Source organism: Carlito syrichta, unplaced genomic scaffold (genome assembly GCF_000164805.1).
Source record: "Carlito syrichta isolate Samal-C Ts95f unplaced genomic scaffold, Tarsius_syrichta-2.0.1 Scaffold303767, whole genome shotgun sequence".
Taxonomy (NCBI): Eukaryota; Metazoa; Chordata; class Mammalia; order Primates; family Tarsiidae; genus Carlito; species Carlito syrichta.
In genome coordinates this window covers 19,300-37,959 of record NW_007247863.1, presented here as the reverse complement: position 1 = coordinate 37,959, position 18,660 = coordinate 19,300, and the positions used below count along the sequence as shown (strand labels likewise).

Below are 18,660 nucleotides of genomic sequence, written 5' to 3'. Positions count from 1 at the left end.
GCAACTCTCATATAAAAGGATTTTGAAAAGAGAAAGGATTTCTTTTTTGAGAAAAAGATTTCCAGGGGAATTCAAACTTCAGAAGACCTGACTCAGCAAATAAAAAAATGCACATAAAAAATGCACCAACTATTTAAAAGCGGGGGTAGCTGGGCTCGGTGGCTCAGCCTGTAATCCCGCGCCTTTGGGAGGCTGAGGTGAGTGGATTGCCTGAGCCCGTGGGTTCGAGACCCGCCTGGGTAGTGAGACCTCATCTCTACAATAAAATCAAAAAATCAGCCGGGCGTGGTAGCGCGTCCCTGTAATTCCGGCTACTCGGAAGGCTGAGGCGGAGGGATCGCCGGAGCCCAGCAGGTCGAGGCTGCGGTGGCCGGGAGCAGCCACTGCACTCCAGTCTGGGCGAGAGTGAGACTCCAACTCAAAAAAAATAAAAATAAAAAATAAAATAAAAGCGGGGGTCGGGGTGGTGCGGGGGTGGGGGTGGGGGTGGGTTGGGGGGTGGAGGACCCCCAGATATACAAAGGACACTTATTTTTATATTAACCTCTTCATGTTTGAGAAACAGCAAGTTTCTCACTTGATTATCATATCCACAAAAGTTGGCTCATATCCACTTGCAAGATCAGGTGGATGGGATTGTTTTTGTTAAGTCGTCAGCAACTTATGGAAAAGGCTTAAGAATGCACTTGTTTTGGGTGCTAGACCTAGGCAGAGGAACCTACTGGTGTTTTCCTCCTCTCCATCCCCAGCGGAGGATGTGATTCACATGTTTCCTTTTAATGGTGGCAGAGCAAGGTGTCAGTTTGCCTTCTGCACTTGGGAATAATTATACATTCTGTAGTAATTAGTTTAAAAAATACTTTCCAGAAATTGGGTAGGAACCCTGACTCAAGCTGATAGAAAACTGAGGAAGGGGGCAGGAATCGGGCAGGAGCCCGCTGACTGCTATGACTGGCGGGTCAATATAGAGCAAACTATTTTATCAAGACTTTCTCTTGTTCTTCTCGCTGATATTTTGGTTGTTTAATTTCCTTATCAAAATTGCTCATTCCTGTGGTGCAAGATGTTCATTGTCACCTCCACTCGAGCCACTGTTATTCTCACAGTTTTTGACATTAGGAACATTGACCAAAGTTTCAGAAAAGACAGTGGTTGGTTCATAGCAGGCCAGCCACTCTGCCAAAGAGCATTGGGTATTCTGGTAGGCTGGCTTAGTTCGCCTGTACATGCCCGTGGCTGGGGAGGCCAAACCATGTAGTTCCCGTTTCCTTTCAGCATCACGCGAATCAGTTCCCAAAGAGAAAAAGATGGTTACTATTACCACAATAGAGAGTGGTTTTGTGCAGGTTCATAGAAAGCATAAACTCCTAAATAGCATAATTACCAGACGGTAATTTCCACGGAATTTTGTACATACCTCTCTCGATACTTAATAGTGATCATAGAAGGTTTGCTAGTGTTTTGATATCAGTTTGCTTTATTGCAGAGACTTGACTATTTCCTTCACCAGACTCTCAACTTCCTGTAGACAGATACTAGTTCTTATACATTAAAAAAAAATCACCAAGCCTCGTGTAGTACCTAGTGCAAAGAAGATAGTGAAGCATCTGTTGAATGACTTATTATAATCTTTTATTATGTTATTTTTTTGAGCCAGGGTTTCACTCTGTCACCCAGACTGGAGTGCAGTGACATGATCACTGCTTACCAAAGCCTCAATCTCTTGGGCTCAGGTGATCCTCCTGCCGCAGCCTCCTGTGTAGCTGGGACCTCAGGCATGCGCCACCATGCCTGGATACTTGTTTTCTTTTTTGTAGAGACGAGGTCTTGCTATGCTGCCGAGGCTGGTCCCAAACTCTTGGGCTCAAGCAATCCTCCTGCCTCAGCCTCCCAAAGTGCTGGAATTATAGGTGTGAGCCACTGAGTCCAGCCTGATGAATGAATTAATGAATGAGAATTAGTAAATGAATGGATGCTTATCACATTTAGAGTATTGTGCTCTATCCTTGGCATAAGTCTTGAAAAAATTCAACAAAAGTAGCAGAATCTAGAGGATAGAGACCAGGATATTTTGTATGAAATATAAAGAATCTGGAAATATTTTTTCTTTTTTTTTTTTTGAGTTGGAGTCTCACTCTGTTGCCCAAGCTGGAGGGCAGTGGCACGCTTCCGGCCACCGCAGCCTCAACCTGCTGGGCTCCGGCCATCCTTCCACCTCAGGCTTCCAAGTAGCTGGAACTACAGGCGAGTGCTACCACGCCTGGCTAATTTTTTGATTTATTGTAGAGATGAAGTCTCACCAAGTTGCCCAGGTGGGTCTTGAACCCGCGGGCTCAGGTAATCCACTCACCTCAGCCTTCCAAAGGCGTGGGATTACACAGGTTGAGCCAACGAGCCTGGCTGGAAATATATTTTCAAGTGGAAAGAAATACACCAAGGGATGAAAAAATTATTATTGTCTTTGTGATGTTTCCTGTTTGAGTCAGAGATTAGACCTCTTCCCTTTGGGCACTCATAGCGTTTTATTTTTCTCTTAGAGATGATGAGGATGATGGGACAATAATCATAGTATAATAATAGTAATGATAGTGCTAATACCAGAAGCGGCTGTCATTTACGTGTTTGTGCACAAACTCTCTCTTCATACGTCAATGCTTGTATATATATGTGTATACATATTCAAACAGTGCATATAATTTCATTCACTAGCTGTACACAATTTAGACACTACTGCACCCAGCTTGCAGATGAGGAAACTGACTGAGGCATAATGAAGTTAAATAACTTCCCTAAGATCATAGCTTGTCATGGCTAGTAAATCTCAGGGCAGGAATTCTAACCCAAATTGTCTGTTTCCTAATCCAATGCTTTGAATTTCCTTCCTGTTTTTAAAATTTGTCATATTATTACAGTTGAGAATCTGTGTTAACACTATTAGACTATAATCTTTTTTTTGGAGTAATGAGTCTTATTAATACTTAAATCTTCTATAGTGCTTTGTCCTCTATATAGTAGGGCTACATTGGGCTAATCAATGGGATGAGATGATGCTCTAAAAAACAGAGCTGCCCAGTCCTGGAACTGCATGTTGTGTGAAATAAGGAACTTTCTGCCAAGGCTCAAAGAGCGCCTGGAAGGATGTTCTAGATGGGAGAGCCTTCTTAGAAGGAGGCATTAGACTATACAAATTCTCAATCTCTGAGTTTAGGAAATTAATGAACATAGAGAGTTTGCTGGTGTTTTGATATTAGATTGTCTTATGATTTCTTTTCCCTTTCTTTTCCCTTTGATCTAGTTGGGCAGGCTGAGGTCCTACTTAGTGCTGCTGTAGATGCTGACTGTGACTTTGAAGGTGGAGGGGTCAGACGTGATATTACAAATTATTCTAAATGCTCAGTGTCTGTAACACAGTGCTTCTGAATTATATAGCAGGAGAAAGACATAGAGGATATTAAAAACAAAGTATAAGGGGATATGTTTTTTAGATCTGCCTTTCTTTGTATAGGATTTAAGCAGTCAAATATACTTTCAGCATTTGCTTCTTAATTGGGACAATGGGAAAACATGGCATTTCTCAGAGACTATGGATTTCTGAATTTGTTTAAAATAAACATTTCCTGATAGTCTTTTAAAAAACAAACTTTAAAAAAATCAGCTTTATTGAGATACAGTTCTCATCATGTATTATTCATTCATTTAAAGCATACAATTCAGCATTTTTATATATTCACCACAGTTTAATTTTAGAACATTTTTCTGCTGTAGGCCCTGGCTAAAACCTCCAGTAAAATGCTAAATCCTCACGGTGTCTTCCACATAAAGGAGGAAGGTGATCAAGGTTGTTAAACATTTAGAAAGGGGAGAAGGACGTAACCACATGAGAAAACAGAAAAGCAGCAAAACCTTCATAGAAAAGGGATCTGGATAAATGGTGATAAGTAGTTGGGCAGTCTAAGGTCCTACTCAGTGCTGCTGTAGATGTTGATTGTAGCTTTGAAGGTGAAGGGCTCAGACAGGATGGCAGATGGGTAATTCCAAGAGAGACGAGCGAGTGCCCAGTGGCTTGCAATTGGAAAAAAATCAAGGTCTGGGAGAAGCTGGGAGGCAAAAATTGCCTGCTTGGCTAAGGCCATCTGAGTCAGAACATCATGGAACATCATAGTGGCAGAACATCATAGTGGCAGAACATCATAGTGGCAGAACATCATAGTGGCAGTTAGTAGACTCTTTTAAAGCGCATATAATTTAGCTCTGATGAGTTCAGCCAATCAGAAAGGCTTAGTGCATTTGTGTAGTGATATTTGAAGGAAGAAATCAGGCAATCATGGAAAAATCCAGTTTCAAAATTTGTCTAAATTTTAGTCCTCCCAGTGCTGAATTTTATTTTGATATGAGAAACAGTTTCCAATTGGTACCTCCTTGTGCTTTTTAAAATGTAGACTTTCATGCTTAATATAAACATACACTTACACTGCAATTCTTTTGCCATCTTAACAGTAATCGGGTAAATTTTGCTGTGTTAGAGTTTTGGTTTTATAAAACATTTTGTAATTTTATCTCAGCTTGCCAGAGAATGAGTTGATTGTTGGTTTTCCACCTGCACTATGGGCCATCTGGTGCTAAGTATCATTAATATTAATTATTATCTTTCCCCAGTTCACCAGACTTGAAAGCATCTGCCCCCATTAGAAAGAGAGGCGGAGAATCAATCTGCCATGTGAAACAAGAGGTTTTGTAAACAAACTTTTAATATAGAGCATTTGAAATTGTACTTCTAAGTTTTTAAGTATTTAAAGATGGTACACATTTTTGAATTTTTAATGATTTAGTTTGCATATCTTGAAAGTCGTGTGGTTAGCTGACTTCTCAAAATATCTTTGCATGCTTTATTATTTTTACTCTTTCCAAATTAACTCTCTTTGACACCTAGAGATTACTTTACCATTTGCTAGTTGTGTATAACTTTTGGGCATGCTGTTTAACAGCTCTACTCTGGAGTGTTTCCTCATTTATAAACTTGAGGGTGATAACGTTGCTTCCAAAGTACTTGAGAAGATTACATGGTGCACTGGGGTCAGCACCGCTCCCCACTCCCACATGGGAACCAGCGATTCCCCACAAGGCAGTAGCTCACACATAACTCAATCTATTTTTATTAATGTCTAAATAAATTAGCAAATTGGCGAATTGACTAGGATTTGAAATTTGTCTTCTACACTCATTTCAGCGTAATTTAAAAAAGGCAATCTCCCAAACATAATGATGTTTCATTTGCTGAAATTCTCTGAATTTTATATTGTCTTTCTTGAGGAGACTTGAAAGCCCCTTATGGATGCAGTGTCTAATTTATTTTTTCAGCTATTTGGGCAGCCCAGCAGGAGTGGCCATTATATTACAGATGGTAAGAAAAGCAGATGTGTGAAGTGGCTAAAGTGTATCGTGACACAAGCCATAAAACGAATGTGGGAAAAGAGAGTTGTAAAGAGAAAAAATGTGATTTATAATTCTGTTGAGAAATTTACCTTTAAGCCATTTTGTTAAGCATCCTTCTTCAGATAATCTACTCTTTCATGAGAATACTTGAGAATAAAATCGAGTGGCCTAAAGGACTTCCTGTACGTGATTTCCTGTTAACTGGAAATAGTCATAAAGAACTACCTTTAATTTTGACACTCTAGCTTCAGTCATAGACTTCCTTTTGCAGAAGTTGTTTTAAAGGAGAATACATATTTTCAGTTGATTATACGTCTAATAAAAGGAACTTTTAGTCTCTTTTAAAAAGCTATATTTAGTATTAAAGAGTTGATATATTTTTCTCTTAGCATTTAGAATACCTTTCCCTTTTTCCTTTATGGAGCATACTGTGTTTTGGAATGGCTAACCCTTTTGATATTCCTGGTTTCAAAACGAGAATGGTGAATTTTATAATTATAGCTTTTGGGTTTGACTGAATGCATGTGTGAGAGAATGGAAGGACAGAGTTTAAAAGACTACTCTTCTTGAGGGCAGAAGCTCTCTTAATCCTGATGCTCAGAGAACACAGAACAGGGCCTAGAGGCCTCCAGGGTCAATATTTTAGCTATGACTCTTATAGTCTGACATCAGTTTATTAAAAACGACTCAGAGAACAACTACCAATATTTATGAAGTGGCAGGATTGAAATGTGATACTTGAAATTTTCTTTTTGAAAATAACCTTTTTCTTTTGTTATTGATATATGCAAAACCTGGTGAACTGTGCTCTGGCCAAATGAAAGGAAGTGTAGAGGTCTCAAAATAAAAAAGAGAGTTGCTGTATAGACACGTCAGTTATGGAATAAAGTGAATGAATGGATGAAAGAGTAAGGGTGATAATCATGTTACCTATATTTTAAAGAGGGATTTCATGATGTGAGGAACATATATAGCTTACCATGAAAGCATTGGAAGTAACAGACATTTCTCCACTGACGTTTTCTTTCATTTTGTCACCAATGTTTTAGATTCTCTTCAATTGACCTCTTTTATTCTGTCACTATTTGAAGTTTTCCTAGGCTGCCAGTTTAGGATTTTTTATTACAAGCATGTTATGTGACCTGCTCTCTCTCTCTCTCTCTCTCTTTTTTGGCAGACACAGATAATGTATAAGTGAATAGAGCCCCAAATCTGCAGGGCGGATCTAACAGATGAAATTAGATTGCCCCCTTCTGGAGAGAAGAAGGACTGTCCACCTTGCAACCCTGAATTTTATAACAATGGATCATCTTCTTGCCATCCGTGCCCTTGTGGAACGTTTTCAGATGCAACAACGGTTAGGATGTTAGTTGGTCCCATAACTGGGCTCTTAGAAGTAAGTTTGTTGGAATACTGTGACCTTATTCTAAATTGTTTTTTATGAAGAATTATTTAATTTAAGCACTTAATTCTCTTATCTCATTGAGACTGAAGAAGAGTTAAAAAATATGATCATGGAATTGTGAGACCATCACGGTTTATTTAATACACGATAATAGCTGTTTTAGTGGCGTTTGTATAATATTGGTCTTAATGGGGTGACTGTTTGCCCTTGGATAGTGATAAGAACATTTTATCATATGTCACTGAGAATAAGCACTCCTTTCCTGGTGTGTGTGCACGTATATTCATGCAGGCAAAAAAAACAAAAAGTTACTTCTTCTAATAATGAATCCCATTTTAGGATATGATAATAACAAAATTGCTCATTGTGATCATATGACAATTAAAATTGTCCCTAAGTAGATTGCTTAAAATTAGAGTACAGTTTAAAAAATTTAGTACTTACCAAATAATAATATGGAAAGTGGTTACAGAATTTTAAAATATTTTAATAGACAAATATTACAGTACCTTTTAGTTGCATTTATACAGCTTTAATATAGTCCTGCTGTATACTTAATATCCCAAGCCTTTATAAGATAGCATATTAAGGACTCTGAAGTCAAATGGACTTAGGTTTGTATTTACATCTCACATGCTACCAATAGTGTGATTTATCCAAGTTGTTTAAGCCTTTTGAACTGCAAGTTTTTTTGTCTATAAGATTTTGGATAATATCTATCTCATCATCATTGAGCCAGTTATATAAATATGTCTTCTGTAGCACGTTAGCAGTAGGAAGTGTTTGCTACATAAACATTTTCTTTCCCTACTCCCTTTCTTACTGACATGATGATGCAAAGTGTGTTGGCTAAATTGAAAAATGTTTGGAAAAGATTCTTCTGTTTCAGAGTTGCAGATTGATTTAAATCAGCCTTATTTATAAACTTAACTCTTTCCCAGTCCCTCAACTCCCAACCATTTCTCAATATAATCAGTATTTTGAATTTCAAGTAATTAGTCAACAAATTAATATTCTGTGAAGTTTAATGGCCAATAGGAAGGGTGAAACCATTCCTTATTAATAAGGTGGAGGGAACTGATTTTAAGGTCACATGTAAAAGAAATTGAACTTGTTTCAGAATTATTCTTTGTATGGAGGGTAATTCCGTATTAGGAGTTACTCCCAGAAATGAAGGAAAACATATTTAAAAATATTTTTTCTCTATCCCTTTCTTTTCTCATATTGGTCAAGTATATGTATGCGTACTATACTCAGGGCTTTTTCCTTCCAGATTTCTTTTTTAAAAGTTATTTCTTCCAAAGGGAATTGTGATCTAACATCTCTCCTTCCCACTTCTCTCTCTGCAAATTATAGCTTCGTAATGCTTGGAACAGGGAAAGAGAAAATTGTCCAGATGCAGTTTGATTGTAATTGTTCACCCCACTTATCTCCTGTAGAATGTAGACCATGATGGCAGGAACAGAGCCCGCACTAGGGTTTGAATATAAATGGTGGAATGTCCTGCCTGGCAACATGAAAACTTCGTGCTTCAATGTTGGGAATTCAAAGTATGATGGAATGAATGGTAAGTCCAAAATCAACCTACTTGATGTATTTCTTCAGCAGGGACATCATTTATTCTCTGACCCAGCTCTCCGAAACATACTTAATATGGGTATTGAAAGCAGCCCTACTTCCCTATGGAACTAATGGCTACAGTTGTTTTTAATAAACATAGAAACTGACCTCCGGGTCTTAAAGCTTGAAACTTACATTTGTGTATCTGAGTTTCTTTCTCAGGCAGCCAACACTCAGGCCTATGGTATCAAGGAACCAAAACACATAGTCACTGTACTCAGACAGTGAGATGCCAGAACCCTCCCTAATTCCTGTTTACCAACTCCTCTTCCTTATTCATCCATATTTTTTGTATTTCTGCTCCACTATATAAACCCCTGACTTCAGTGGGATGAGGAGACAGACTTGAGACTAATCTCCCATTATCCTAGGCTGATATCACCCATTAAAAAGTCTTATTTCCTGGCAATAACCACTGTCTCAGTGATTGGCTTTCTGTGTGGCAAGCAACAGGGCCTCAGCCAAGCCCCTGATGTTTGGAAACAGTATGAGGAACTTCTGTTTTATCATTTGGCTACTTGCCAGTCTTCTAGTCATCACATTAAAATAGTAATTGTGGTGTCACAGCCAGATGACTTTCCTATAAGAATATTAATGATTAAGTTTGTATTTTTTTGAAGTCAGTTTTGAAGTAGGTATTGAGGATCACCATTTATGGGTATAAATACCAGAATAGATATGCCAGCTTGGGTAATGAAACCTATGTTATCACTTTAAAAGAGTAGCATGACAGCATTTCTGTCTTAATTAGTTTAAGCTGGTTCAGCACTGTACCATGGTGAGGGGTTAAATGATCTTGAATTCTCCTTGTTTATAAAGTCTATGATTATGTCTACAAAATGTATATGAATCCCACTTATTAGCAACCTGAAAATGTGACTGAGTTCTATGGGGCAGTTGTTGAACTTTATTTGTTCTTTCCTTTTAAGTGCTTATGAGGCTTCACACTTAGTTGTTCTGCAATATTTGTTGATTGAATGAATGAAAATATCTTTGTATATATTTTTAAGCTTGATGCTAGAGGTAGCTGTTGTAAATACCAGGGCTTTACACTAAGATGCATTCTCTACTTTTTTCAATCCTTTGGCATTTTTTATCAGCTCACTTTTCTCCATATTATGTTTGATTATTGTACACACACACACACACACACACACACACACACGTATATGTTTTTTAATGTTTCAAATCAGCACCTATCCAAAACAAACAGGCTTGAGATATAGGAAGTAGGTATATACATGAGTACAGAGATTGACAATAGGTCTTTGAAGAATGTTGGTTAAATAGATGAGTGAAAGAGGTAAAGACACGACCTTAATATATATTAACTGTGAACGATTCTTTTTTGCTGACCAAGCATACCATTTAAAATATTTAACCTAAGGGAGAAGAAAAAAATACAATAGCTATTTCCAGGACTATGAGGGTTTTTGTTCCTAAAATTCTGATGATTGAATTATAAGTTGAGAAAGTTACGACCTACTGGAAAAATAAGGTTGGGAGGGTCTGCATGTATGGCTCTATAGAGAACTAATATGTGTGTGTGTGTGTGTGTGTGTGTGTGTATATTCATCTACTAGTAAGATTATCTGGAATTTTATTTGATTTTTTTTTTGAGTCACCCCGGCTGGAGTGCAGTGGCACACTCTCGGCCACCCCAGCGTTGACCTGCTTGAACTCAGGCGATTCTTCCACCTCAGCCTTCCAAGTAGCCAGAACCACAGGCATGTCCTACCATGCCTGGCTAATTTTTGATTTATTGTAGAGATGAGGTTTTACCAAGTTGCCCAGGATAGTCTTGAACCCATGGGCTTAGGCAATCTACTCGCCTCAGCCTTCCAAAGTGCGGGGATTACATGGCTGAGCCACTGAACCTGGCCTTATTTGATCTTATAGAGGACTTTTTGTTTAACTCTCATGGCAGTACTTGATTTATCCACTTGCTTACCTATTCACTTAGAGGCTATATTTTAAGTTTTTGCAAATTTTCAGAAATGTTCTATTTTTGTTTGAAACATATGCATCTCTGCATTATTCATGTATTAGGTTGAAATAGCAAACAATAATATAAAGAATACAAAGATAAAAGTTGTTGCATATTTTTGTGACTGAGTGGTACAGTAACCAACCCTGTGAGGAGCAGCACTGCCAAAAACCAAGGTCAAATTGAGAGGCACAGAGGCAGCCTTTCTCATGAGTCAATCACCCACCCACCCAGTCATGAAGTCAGAGTAGATGTGTTTGCCTGACTTGACTGTGATGTGGAGTGCTTTCAGATTCTTGTGTTCTCAGTGTGAGTTTTTTTTAATTGTTGAAAAGTATGTATTTATACTATAGTCATAAACCATCCATTATTTTAATTTCAGTTAGTGGTTTTTGGTGTTAGAATAGAACATTTATTTTTCCACAACTATTAAGAGCTAATAACCAAACAAATCAGCTCCAGTAGCATTATGTACATTCTTATCTGAAATTTGACTACAAAGGTAACACTTTTAAGTCACAAAACAGAGCATACAAAAATATACTTTCTAAAAACAATTCCAAATATTAATAGGCAGAAATATACAGCCATACTAAACCCAGGGAGTGATTTCTTTTTTCCATAGTAAGGCAACCCATTTACATGCAATATGTATTATAAACTCAGAGAGCAGAAGTGCAGTGTAATGGAAGGCACATAGCAATATCTGCTCCTTTTTGAATTGTTTGAGAAACGTAGACTATTTTTTCAGTGTATATCCACTCAGATTTTGTGTATTTTTTATGTACACTATTCTCCAAGTTCTGAACCTTTGGGAAAAGAATGTAAAGCATTTATGATCTCTTGAAGTGAGTCAGAGGTTAATTTATTTAAGGGGGGTGTTCATATATTATCTGAAACCAGGATGCATGCAATTGTGTCAGAAGTGTCCTTGGTGCCTTGTGTGAGTTTTACACAGCTGAAGAACAGGTATGTAGAAGTAAATCTTTACGTACTGGAACTTTGCCTAAGAGGAATTCAAAGGTGAAGACAAGTCACATGAAGATGTTCACTAGGCATTATCTATAATAACAAAAATAGAAATAAATGAAATTGAAAAGATAGAAAATGGCAATAGGGTAATGAGTAAGAAAGTGACACTATACTAATTGAATGAAATATGATGCAGTGATTATATGGAAGCTATATAGAAAACAATTTGGCAATATGTTTCAAGAATTTAGAATGCTTTCATTCTCCAACCCAATAATTCCACTTCTGGGAATTTATATCAAGGAAACAATGTGATGTAAAGAAAAATTATGGGCAAATAGATTAATTTTAGTATTATTTATGAGTGAAGAATAGGAGAAAAACTAAATTTGCAACAATGGTGCAGTTAAATGCAATTATGATATAATAATACAATATGTAGTTAAGTTATTAAAATTAGGTATCGAAAGGATTTTTAATCGGGAAAGTTTTTATTGATACATAAGAATAGTATGTATTTTTGGGATATGGGTGATATTTTGTAACATGCATACAGTGTGTAATGGTCAAATCAGGATAATTGGCCTTTACCTCAAACATTTATTTGTTGTTTATGTTGGGAACATTCCAATACTTTTAGGTATTTTGAACTATATACAAAATTAATGTTAACTGTAGTCACCCTACTGTATTGTCAAATACTGGATCTTATTTCTTGTACTTAGCAGTATTTTTGTATCTATTAACTATCCTCTCTTCATTTCAATGGAGAAATATTTTTGATATGATGATGATTATAAAAAAATCAAAAGACAATAGTAAATGGAAAAAATCAGAAAATAAACTAGATTATATAGCAAAACCTAATGCATGTTTTAAAAAAACATACAGGAGAACAATATTATAAAAGAATGTTAAGAGGCTATCCCTGGGATAGAGCGGCAGTTTTCTAGGAAGTATGAATAACTTTATTTTTCAAAATTTGGTTAACTGTATTTAATAAATATTCCTTATAGATACACATTGCTTTTAAAATTAGAATAATAGCACAAAATATTGGTTTAAAGATATTAAGTTGATCAAATAATTCTTTAATTGGTTTTCTTTTCTAGAGAAATGTTGAAATACAGAAAATATTTACCAAAGGAAATTTATTATACTCTCATTCATTTTAGTTACGTATGTTATAAACTGTATGTTTTAATATATATGTTATAAACTAGTAGAAGGCAAAAGCAATCCAGTAGTTAAAATGTAGTCAACAGGAGATATGTCCTAAATAAAAATTTTAAAAACAGAATATTCTTGAAATATAAAGTATATATAGAAACATGGAAAATATGGAATTCACTCTTAGGGAAAAAGGAAGATACAAAATTTCATGTATCTTTGTAAGGTGTACATGCGAACAAAGACGAGAAGGGACTATATAAAAATTATGATAATTGTTAGGACCTTAGATTAGAAGTAAATGGTTTCAAAATCAACATTTTTATTGATACTATTTCATATAGTTTTTATGATTGAGAATGGATAAAAATGACAACCAAGACACAGTAAAAGTTTCTACTAACTTTAATACTCCCTACTTTCGGATTTCTGCTTTAACCTTCTTGAGATGTGTTAGCCAATACAGTGGCCATTAGCACCATGTGGTTGTCAAACTCTTGAAATGTGGCAGGCCCAGGTTGAGGTCACTGAAAGTGGAAAATGCATGCTAGATTTATTATGAAGAAAGTAAAATGTCTATTAATTTTGTACATTGATCACATGCAAAATGATAACATTCTAGGTATATTGGGGTTAAATAAAACATATTAAAGTTCACCTCTTTTTACTTTTTATTTTGTTTTTTTTGAGTTGGAGTATCACTACTTTGCCCAGGCTGGAGTGCAGTGTCACGCACACGGCCACCTTAACATAGACCTGCTGGGCTCCAGTGATCCTTCTGCCTCAGACTTCCAAGTCGCCGGAACTACAGGTGCGCACTACCACACCTGGCTAATTTTGGATTTATTGTAGAGATAAGGTCTCACCAAGTTGCTGGGATTGGTCTCGAACCCATGGGCTCAGGCAATCCACTTGCCTCCACTCACCTGAGCCTCCCAAAGTGCTGGCATTACAGGCTGAGCCACTGAGCTCGGCCTCTTTTTACTTTTCAAGATGTTATTAGAACATTTAAACTCACATTTGTGGCTCACATGTCTCTCTTGGACAGCAGTGGCCTATCCCTCAAGGCACTTGGATTGATATTAGCCCTCCAGTTTCCATTTGAAGACGTTATCCACCTGCTTTTCCTGTCCAATATATTATCTTGTGTCTCCTCCAAGTCGAGTCTCAAAGCATTGGGTTCCTTTATTTTCTGTTTTCAGTGTCTCTCCTGCTAAGAGTATTACAGTGTTTGGTTTCCTTGTGCTGCCATACAGGAGGCCACAAACAATATATTTCTGTTAAAACAACAGAAATATATTCTCTCACAGTGCTGGAGGCTGGAGTCCAAAATCAAGGTGTTGACAGGGCTACGTTCTGTCTGATGACTCTAGGGGCGAAAGATCTTTCTTGCCTCTTTCAGCTTCTGGTAACCCTAGGCATTCCTTGATTTGTGGGAGCATAACTCCAGTCTCTGCCTCCCTCTTCCCTTTGTGTCTGTGTGTCTCTGTGTCTTCACATGGTACTCGCCCTGTGTGTCTGTCTGTGATGATACTTCCCTCTTCTCATAAGGACGCCAGTCATATTGGATTAAGGCCCACCCTAATGACTTCATCCTAACTTGATTATATCTGCAGAGTCTCTGTTTCCAAATAATGTACCATTCACAGGGATTGGGACTTCAGCTTATTTTTTCGAAGGGACACATTCAACCCATAACAACAGATGTGCCATTTGGCCAAACCCATGGCTGGAGTTGCCCCAAAAGTGACTGGTAGGTGAGTTTCCACAAGGGAGTGTCCCACACCGTCCTAAGATGGGACCAATTGGGATTTCAAAGAAAGAAGCACTAAACACCAGGGTGATCAGTCTAGTTGCAGTACACTGTCAGTTGCAGTGTACCTTGCAACTGACAGCAAGACAAGGGGTGTTCTACCTAGGTATATCTAAAATGAGGAAGTTGGGATATGGAGTTTATGTGAGGGTTTGAGGGATTTGGTTTGAAGCTGAGGCTGGTTTCTTTCAGTGTTTTGGACAACAGCCTGAACACCTTTATCAGTGCCTGGGAGTGCTTAAGGCTACAGCTCAGGTCCAAACCTGCAGGAGAGAAGCACGCAGCTGGCCAGGTCACAGAGCAGTCAAGGCACTCTGTTTCTTGGTCAGGACAGAGAAAAAAGTGAGAGAACCCAAGGGACCCTCTGCTGAGCAATATGCAAACATGAGAAATGTTTGTTTTCTTTTGCTGGGGGTATTCGTCCCCTCTGATCATACCTCTCATTAGCATCCATGTACTGTCATCTTTTCTTCTTCCTTTCCTGCTTTACCATCCCACTTCATGACATTTTTGAACACTAGAATGTGTTCTTAGAGAAACATTCTTAAAGTTCTCCCTTTCTTGGTATAGAATCGCTCCATGGGAATATTCCTCTTTCTTACCCCTGCCACAAGTCTGCAGTCTCTCTGAACCTAAATGTGTCTCATAATACCTTTATTGCAGTCAAGGACCTTTTGTCCCACAGAGTTGAACTGTTTTATGACTGTTTGACTCTTAGAATTCTATACCTGCTTATCTGTCTTTTCAACCACATGTGCCTTTAAACAGCCAAGCAATCGACATTTATCTTATCAGTAAGTAGATTATTACATATTATTTTTGACTACCTTGATTGATATAGTATATTCAAGATAACTTTTAACACCTTATAACATCTCAAAAATTGACAAATTAATCTAGCATTGATGTTAATTCCTTTCTCAGTTTCTCTCATACCTTTTGAAGTGGCAGATGTTGACATTTTCTTTTGGAGATGGAAGTGGAAATGTCAATGCTAAGATATTGCCATTAATTCACAATCTTGCTTGGTGGCGTGTTAGAGTTGTTTCTCCTATTTTCATTCTACTGTGGACTTTTCAGTTTAAGCTATGTTGATTGTTGCTGTGCAGTGGACAGATCTCATCTAACTGTGCACAGCTCTAAACTGTTGACATTTTTTGTTGTTGTTGTTGTAGTAGAGATGAGGTCTTGTCATGCTGCTCAGGCTGATCTCAAGCCCCTGAGCTCAGGCAATCCTCTCACTTCTGCTTCCCAAAGTGCTGGGATTACAGGCGTGAGCCACCACGTCCAGCCTAGGTTTTTGCTTTCTGAAAGAACATAACATGGAGTCAATATACCCAATGAGCAGCCATGTGTCGTTGCCTAAATCTGTCATATTTCTCTAGCAGCTCACTTTAATTTGTCCTCTAATCACTAGCCAAGGGCAGAACCGATTTCTCAGAGGTAGCTATTAATAATTGTTTTGCAACCCCCTCCCCAACTTGTTATGTATTAATTAGCTTTTCTATTTCAAGTACTTGCCTCTACCCATAAGACCCAAGGTAACTTAATCAATCCTTTGTGACCTTCATGACACAGACAGACCCCATCACCATGACAGCAGTCATGTGACTACCCACCCACTTATCTACCTGCCGTCTATCACCTGATGTCTGTACATGTGTGTACTTGTTGTTGACAATTGTTAATGTGTGTCTGTTTTTCATATTCTACTGACTCCTCAGTGAGGGTGGACCTTGTCTTATCTTTCTGTTTCAGTGCATATCATAGTTCTTGGCACTCGATAAATGCTACTTGAATAAATAAGTGAATGCACGCAGAATGGGTTGAATTAGGAAGCAGCAATACAACAAACTATAAGCAAGAACTATAGACCCCAAATTATCTTCATTAAGTAATTTAAAGTTGCTACTTTTCATTACTTGGCTGAAGACTAGGATTTTCCATCTCAGTATATTAGAATGGATAAAGACCATCTGTTTTACTTAAAATAAAAATCATGCTTCATTGAGAAATGTTTTAGTTCTCCCTTTAAATAACTTTTATGCAAAATAGTGAATTACTTAGGTCCTCCTGGGGAATCGTTTGGAACATCTTTATTGGTATCTAGAAGTCTACCTCTGCATGCGATTTGCAACTGTTGGGATTCTTTTGGAGTAGTTCTAGATTTGAACATAAACACAGAGACTTCTTTTTATTTTTGCCTCATTTTAAAAAGATTGTTGGATGGGGAGACACCTCTTATCAACAAGGGTGCCTGAACGAAGATATTTGTATACCTAACTCTTAACTGTACCCCACAATATCATAATAAAAAATATTGATAAAAAAAATTGTTGGAAATCATTAATGGAATTTTTATTAATGAAAATGACCTTTATCATTTCCTGGTTGGGAGGTGGCTGGAGATCATATCAAGAATGGGGTTGGAGGCTCTGATAATGATTACTTGATCATAAACTTGCATATCCCAGGATTTAAGTAGGAAAATCAATTCTGATTCTTTTCTGTAAGAATCCTCACACCTGTTTCCCCACAAAAATAGATGAAGTAGGACTACTCTATAGAATATATTAATATTGCAAAAATACTTAGTAAATAACATGCTGTCACAGGGTAATGTCATATTTAAGGGCATCTGTAGAATCAATAATTGAGAAACTATAAATGTTAGTTATATTTTACTTGGATAAAGCTAAAAATCTAGCAATATGATATCCAAATGCTACAATATCCATGATTCTTGGATGATTAATGAAGAGATCTTGGACCAAGTTGTTTACAGAAATATCTTTTGGTTTGTCTTTTTTGTCAATTTTCTCTGTAGTGTGTTAAAAATGTCTGAATTCCATTTTGCTTTCATTTCTCATGTTGAAATTTTCCCATAGGGGTATTTTTGTTGCTTTAGAATGGGAAGTAGCATTTATAGCAGGAGATTCAAGCCATATTACCATGGTGTGTAGATTCCATAATAGAACAAAGGGTGTAGACATGCAGGATTGAATGAGGAAGGAGTTTGTTTGGTTGGGAGAAGCAGTAGATTTGTTGAAGAGAAGAGCATGGCTTTCAGTTCAATGGAAAATAGTAACTTAATTTTACTCCCAAGTGTACTTAGAACATACTATAACTATCGCCATTTTTTTTTTTTTTTGAGTTGGAGTCTCACTTGGTCGCCCAGACTGTAGTGCAGTGGCTGCTCCCGGCCACCGCAGCCTCGCCTGCTGGGCTCCAGTGATCCTTCCGCCTCAGCCTTCCGAGTAGCCGGAATTACAGGCGCGCGCTACCACGCCCTGCTGATTTTTTGATTTATTGTAGAGATGAGGTCTCTCTGCCCAGGCGGGTCTCGAACCCGCGGGCTCAGGCAATCCACTCACCTCAGCCTCCCAAAGGCGCGGGATTATAGGCTGAGCCACCAAGCCCGGCTAATATTGCCATTTTTAATCTCTCAAATAGACCACCAACATCTATGCCTGGAGCCATGGATTTTGAACTAGGAAGAATAACTTTTGTCTTTTAGACCCTCTGTTCAGCCGACTGTGTTCTGTACTTCATGGTGGTAAGTGGATGATCAGCTCTTGAAGGCAGATTTCTAAGCCTAGCACTTTCTTTCAAGTGTTAATTTAATTATACAAGTTGGGATAAGAATTCCATTTCTCTTGCCATTTTTTAGGGTCTTCCAAAAACATTAAAAAATATCTAAAGAAATCCATGAGAATTGTGCAATGAAATCCATGAAGAACCATTCATTCCTCATGGGGAGGAGTAACTGAAGGGTCTAGGTGACTGATAAAGGCCAGGGAATATTAATCTGGCAAAAAATCCTTCATACTAATATGGCACCAGCAAAATGAAAATTCTCCCATAATACCCGTTTAACTATTGAAACCATCAGCAAGAAAGAAAATGTATTAATAAGTAAGGGTAGAAAATAATGGAAGTATAGACTATTGGGAAGAAAGAACTTTTCCTTGTTAAATTTAATACATTTAGATCAAGGACTTTACTATACCTATGTCATAATTTTGCCCATTTCTCTTCTAGATGTTATACAAGTTTTAGCTCTAAGCTTGAGAACAGTAACAGTACAACATTTACTAAAACCTCTTTTGGGTTTTAAAAGATTGTTGACAAAGATTATAATATTACAACTAAATAGTTACTTCATAGACTTACTTTGTTTTGTGTTTTGTTCAATGACCCTTTAGTAGCTAGTTAACAGTTTATTGTTTGTTTATTTGTTTTTTGAGTTGGAGTCTCACT

General features: G+C 37.5%; 1 pseudogene; it reads left to right on the top strand.

Moving 5' to 3' along the window:
• The window catches only part of LOC103261576, a 41,426-nt pseudogene that overhangs the window by 11,913 nt on the left and 10,853 nt on the right, over positions 1–18,660 (top strand).